The sequence below is a fragment of the Osmia bicornis genome, unplaced genomic scaffold, assembly GCF_907164935.1.
Source record: "Osmia bicornis bicornis unplaced genomic scaffold, iOsmBic2.1, whole genome shotgun sequence".
Taxonomy (NCBI): domain Eukaryota; kingdom Metazoa; phylum Arthropoda; class Insecta; order Hymenoptera; family Megachilidae; genus Osmia; species Osmia bicornis.
In genome coordinates this window covers 923498-929497 of record NW_025791135.1, presented here as the reverse complement: position 1 = coordinate 929497, position 6000 = coordinate 923498, and positions in this window count along the sequence as shown.

Genomic DNA, 6000 nt, shown 5'->3' with positions numbered 1-6000 from the left:
CGGAAGCACCAGCAGAGATTATGAACGCGCACTAGCTTGGTTACCCCGGGTCAACCACGGGACCAACGAGGCTAGGCGCCTACGGCCGCTGGACCTATGGGAGCTGCCAGGTCGTAGCGTAGTGCAATGTTGCGGCCCGTTGGCCAGAGATCTCTTCGCCAGGAAACCCATGGCGTCCAGAGCTCTGGTGCTCCGGTCCGGAACTCCTAGGAGGTCCCCTCGGGGCCGAAGCCCCGAGGCAACTCATCGATCAACGCATCGATCAGTCCTACTTATAGTCTAATCGCACGGGAGTGGGGATGCCGTCGCGGTGGGGGCCCGCGATGCGAGACGCCGATCCGCAGCTGTCATCGCAGATTCATAGTATAGTTTCTTCCTTTCATGTGCTTCGTTGAGGTCTTTGTAACCAGACACTACCTGTGCATCGATAATAGATGCATTGCTCTCTTTAATGGTTAATATGTCAGGTGTCCTGTTCCCTTCAGAGGTCTGTATTATCGGTTCTTCTATTACCGTATATCCGCAATTATTTAAGGCTTTTACTATATTTTTAGAAACCGCATTATGACGCATAATTCTACCACCATGGGTCCTCTGGCATTCCTGAATCACATGGGCTGTGGTCTCCGAAACATTGCAACCTACTCTACATTGAGCATCTTGATGGATTCGACGATGGGCTCTAGTTGTACGCATTCTGGTAGGTAATGCATTTATTCTTACCTTGTGGTATTTAACCCCATCAGCGGCAGGAATAGCTATTCTTTGGTCCATTACCCAGCTTGATGACGGGACTACATTAGAAGATTCTCTCAGCTCCCATCCATCAACATGTCTATATAATATTTCATTCCATCTGTCATCCTCATCATCATGTAATCGAGCCCATCGTAGCTGTCTAGAACAATAGCTAATTTGAGAGATATCTCTTACAAATTGTAAGGAAGAATTTCGTAGGTTTGTTATTCTTTTAGTTTTTAACGCCGGTATTTTTGTATACAATGACATTATGCCGAGACCACCATCTTTGATCTTGGCATGGAAATACGCAATCGGCACATCATTGACGCATGAACTTCCTAACTAGTCGGTCTAACTTTTGAAGATAACCATAATTCACCTTACCCAGAACTAGAGAATACAGTAATCGAGGTAATAAGTACATTCTCAATAATAGTAGTCTTTGTTGAGGTTTCGAAGGCGCCTTTGTTATTTTCAACAGATATTCTTCAAGTGGGAATCAATATGGTACTATTCCACGAGACGTGAAGGTTACTCCAAGGTGAATCCAAGTATCAGTAACACCGATTTGTGGCAAGCATTCATTATTATTATAAAATTGCGGTTCTTCAATAATTTTTATTTTCTTTTCTTTCCCTGATGGCATATATGATATGCATTTACACTTGCTCGGCGATAGGAGCAATCCATGCTTTGCATCTTCTTCTGATATTAAATCAATCACCGTCTGCAATCCTTGTCTCATACTAGCAAATAACGCTACATCATCGGCGAACGCAAGGACATTCAAAGTGACTTGTCTATATTCAAATCCAATATATGGAGGCAACTTGTTTAATATCTCATCCATAACTATATTAAAAATTATTGACGATAAGGGGTCACCTTGCCTGACACCTCTCCCTGGTTTTATAATATCTGACTGTGCACCATCTACTTCAATACAAATTTCTGAGTACTCATAAATATATTTGACGTATTCAACAAATTTCGAGGGTAGACCCCTATTACGTAATGACCAGATAATTGAATGGTGCGATACGGAATCGAATGCTTTTTTTATATCAAGGAACGCCATGTGCAGTTGTTTATTATCATGTCGCACAATATCAATCACGGAGGCTAGTGAATAGACTATTTCCGCCGCTCCATCTGCTCGGATAAAACCTTGTTAACGCTCATCATGTCCGATTGCTAGACTAATCCTATTTGCTAAAATCTTATGACAGTGTCTAATAATAACGGATGAAATAGAAATAGGCCTGTAATTAGATGGATTCTGCCATTCTTCAGTCTTCGGTATGAGCACTGTTCGCGCTCTCGTCCATAATCTCGGAACTTTTCCAGAAAATAAAAGTATATTCATAATGATTGCTTTGACATTACTGTTGATTTTATTGTTCCAATCAGCAGGAGACAGCCTAATTTCTTCCATGGTAATAGGACTCAGAATCGCTAGATCTAGTCCTTCAACTTCTGTTTGTCGTTAATCAAAACTGCAACTTCGTTCTTTAATAATCGGTTTCCAATATTCAACCTGAGTTTTCAAGGGCAAATGTTGCGTGTTACTGATACCGTCATCTAGAACTATAGTTGCGATCTTGAATGTATTTGCTTTCCATGTATGTTGAATTCTAGAATAATCATGTCGTCTTCTTTGTTTATTAGACATATTAGCCATATTCTGCTTATTAACTAATATTAACCATATTAACTGATTCCTTATTTTTCTTTTTAGGTATACCAAAGTTCTTCTCGAACCACAAGGATAGATGATTACAAGGATCTCTGTCTTGTCTCACATCTTCAATGGCAAATCCGAGAACATATCGTGCCGGGTCCTCGCAAGCTGATGATCTTAAGAATTTCAATGCCTCACTAATCCATGTGCGTCCATTGCCAGACATGTCTATTGTGCGGTGAGTATTAGAATCATTTGAGCTATCCGTTGTTACATTAGTACTATGGTTAGTGTGTAGATTATTATACTGGTCCGTGATTCCCTGCATTTGTCTCGTGGAATCGTCCGTACTTTCAGTGATCACTTCATATCTTCGCATTCTTTCTTTACATTGTATTACGGAAAATTTGTACTTTTCTGTCTTACGCAGTGCTTTGATTGCCTCTTGGGTTTCCGGTGGATCTAGTTTAACAGTTCGCAGTAGGTACTCATTAATTTTCGCACGCATAGTATTTGGAGCATTGACCTCGGCCTCCGCCAATCGATTCAAATCTTCTGGCTGCCACCTTGGTTTCCTTCTAGAAATATCAATATTACTATTAACTTCTAGTACGTGAGCAGATGTTTTATGCACCCCAAAGCCTCTAAATGAATTAAATATCCGATTACAATATTCACAACAAAATTGGCTACATCTAACAGCAGTAACTGGTGATGTCGAATTTGAAGGACGAAAAGAATTGCTCCGGTTATCAGAGATAGGTAAATTTAGAAGATCTGATAAAGACGACTCGACAGGTCCACTGGACGGAGACATAGTGACGTCTCCGTGATAATTACAATTTGGAACATATAGATTACCAGTGGAATATGCCTCATCCGAGGCAGAAGGACTACTTGTTCTTATATCGCTAGATGGAATTTCGCGACCGGTTTGCGTAAATATAGGGTTCAGAGGGACCTGGTTAGGTACCGGTAAGTTGTCAAGCCCCCCCTCTGAACCTCGGTTGTAACTATCGCTCATGGCTGGTCGTCTCCATAGTCAATGCTCCGCGTGAGTTCTTCCATTCTTCTTAAGATAACCGGACACTTTCGAGGATCTAATGCAGAATGTGCCGTATCAACATATCCTAACTTATCGCAGTTTATACATTTTAATTTTGTTTTACTTTCGCACTTACGCGAATCATATCCATCAGCACAGCGTCCACAGGTTGAGGAATCAGCAGTACAGTTCTTCGCTGTGTGGTTGAATTTTCAACACTTGTAACATTGCAGAATACTAATATAATCCTCAATTCTACACGTTTCATAGCCTAAGTAGACTCTACCTTGCGATAATAGTTTATTTCTAATTTCCGGTGATACTTCAATAATTAAATTCTTTTGTTTCTTGTCGCTTCTAATAAATTCTGTTATTGATCTGATTTCAGGATTTCCAACACCTATGGACTCTGCAATGGCTTTCGGTGCATCATTCATGGAGATGCTCGACGGTAAGTTTCTAATTAGTAACCTAGGACGAAGCTTTTGCCGAGTTTTTATCATTAAACCAGCCTCTTTCAATTTGGACGAGTTATGTATTTTATCTAAATCCACAGAGTTTGCAATAATTTTGACTGATGACGCGCCTACGCTGAACAAATAATCGACTTGAAGATCATATTCAACAGGATTGACGGAATCCTTTAATACCTTCTTAACCTCGGAGGCTGATTTAAAATTTTTGATTTTATCTGGAAGAGGACTAATTAAAAATCCTATCGTCTGCTTGCTTCGTGACGCTATCTCTCTATTTCTTAAGTACGGCGTATTTTTATTCGTAATTGCCGCATATGAAGGTTTCGCTGATTGAATAGAGTCTTTAACGACTTTCTGAACCTCATTTACGGCTTCCTTAACCTCATTGGAAACTATATTCTTAATATTACTTTGGATATTCTCCTTCAGTATATCGTTAGATTTTACAATATTTTCAACATGCAGACTAACTGTTTCATACAATTCCTTTTGGACCGCCGCTTTCATATCACTAATAATACTTTCTTTTATTTCCATTAATTTTTCGTCCATGTTCTTGTTTATAACTGTAATATTGTGTAAGGATCCACCTTCATCTTCAGCTTTCATAAACTCGTTTTTAAGAGTGGAGAGTTCTGTCCGTTTGGACACAACCTCAATATATGCTCTAGTTACTTTTTTATAGATATGGTGCAAACAATTGATTGCTTCGTCGACCGCTTGTGTTCTTGATTTAGCCTCTTTAGTTGGCTGGGAGACCGCAATATTGTAAAGATGTCCTTCAACATCTTCATCAAACTTTTAAAAATCAGCAATCTCGATCGGCAGTTTCTCTTGATTTGTTGCTGAAGTGGCTGTTTTTTCTGGAACATCTGCTGGTGAGAGGCTAGGAGAAGAGAATGCTCTCCTTTTCGTACCCTTGGGTACAGTAGGCGTTCCATCAGAGTCATCTATTATACCTCGTATTTCTAAATCTACAACAGATTAACAAAATCAATGTACGAAAATACAAAATTCATATATAAGAAATTTATACGAGGATGTACATCCTAACTTAAACCAATTGTAATCTTATAACTTAATTAAGCTAAAAGTGTGTGATTGTGATGATCACGTTCCTTATTCTTCTTTCATGGGCACCCGGTACGTTGTTAAGGCTTACGCCGCTCTCTATCGGATGACTTCAGTACTCAAGTAGTCCTGTTCGTTATGTTCTCATATAAAAATATAAAGTTTGTAAATATCTACAGGTATAATTTCTTACAATATCCTTATTCTCTCTTTTTTTATAACCTTATTTATACTATATTACAACTCAGGACTATTAAGTTAAATACTGCAACATCTTACAATCTAATTTACTAATTACGGATTAATAATAGTTCTTATATTTCACTGAAAGTAATAACTTTCCTTATTCTTTATTTTCAGGACACCCGGTATGTTGAATGAGCTGTGCTGTCATTGGTTGGCGAAATCAGTAACGTTGTTCGCCTGTCTTCATTATTCAACCTGGCGGCGAAACGATCTATCCACTTCATAGCTTCGAGTTGATATATCTCCGTACTCCTACAATAGAATATTATAAGTGATATGCGAATGTAAACTATAGACCGGAGCCTATCATGGAAAAATAGTAAAAGTTCTGGGAAAAGTCGCTGTTAAAATTTTTCGATTCCTTGGGCCCCCTTAGGCACCCTAACAATACGATCCTCAGCGTGCCCCGCAAAGGTCTTTTCTTTCGTACAGCCCTGAAGCTCGCCAAAATGGCGGCCTTCTTTTATGTGCACGTATTAAATGTTTTAACGCTTATAATTCGATTTTTACGAGGAGTATGACCACGTGTGATGCACCAAACTGATCATAAAAATTTTTGGTCCAATATTTATATACACTTTGTACACTTTTCGATAGTTTAAACATAGTTATAGCTCACAGAAAATCACAGTATGTCAACACGCGGTCGGAGGTTTCCGTCGCACATTTTTCACAATTGTTTGTTAACTCGGTGTTCTTTCACTCAATCGATGCCTATCATTATGTTCCAATACCTTAAT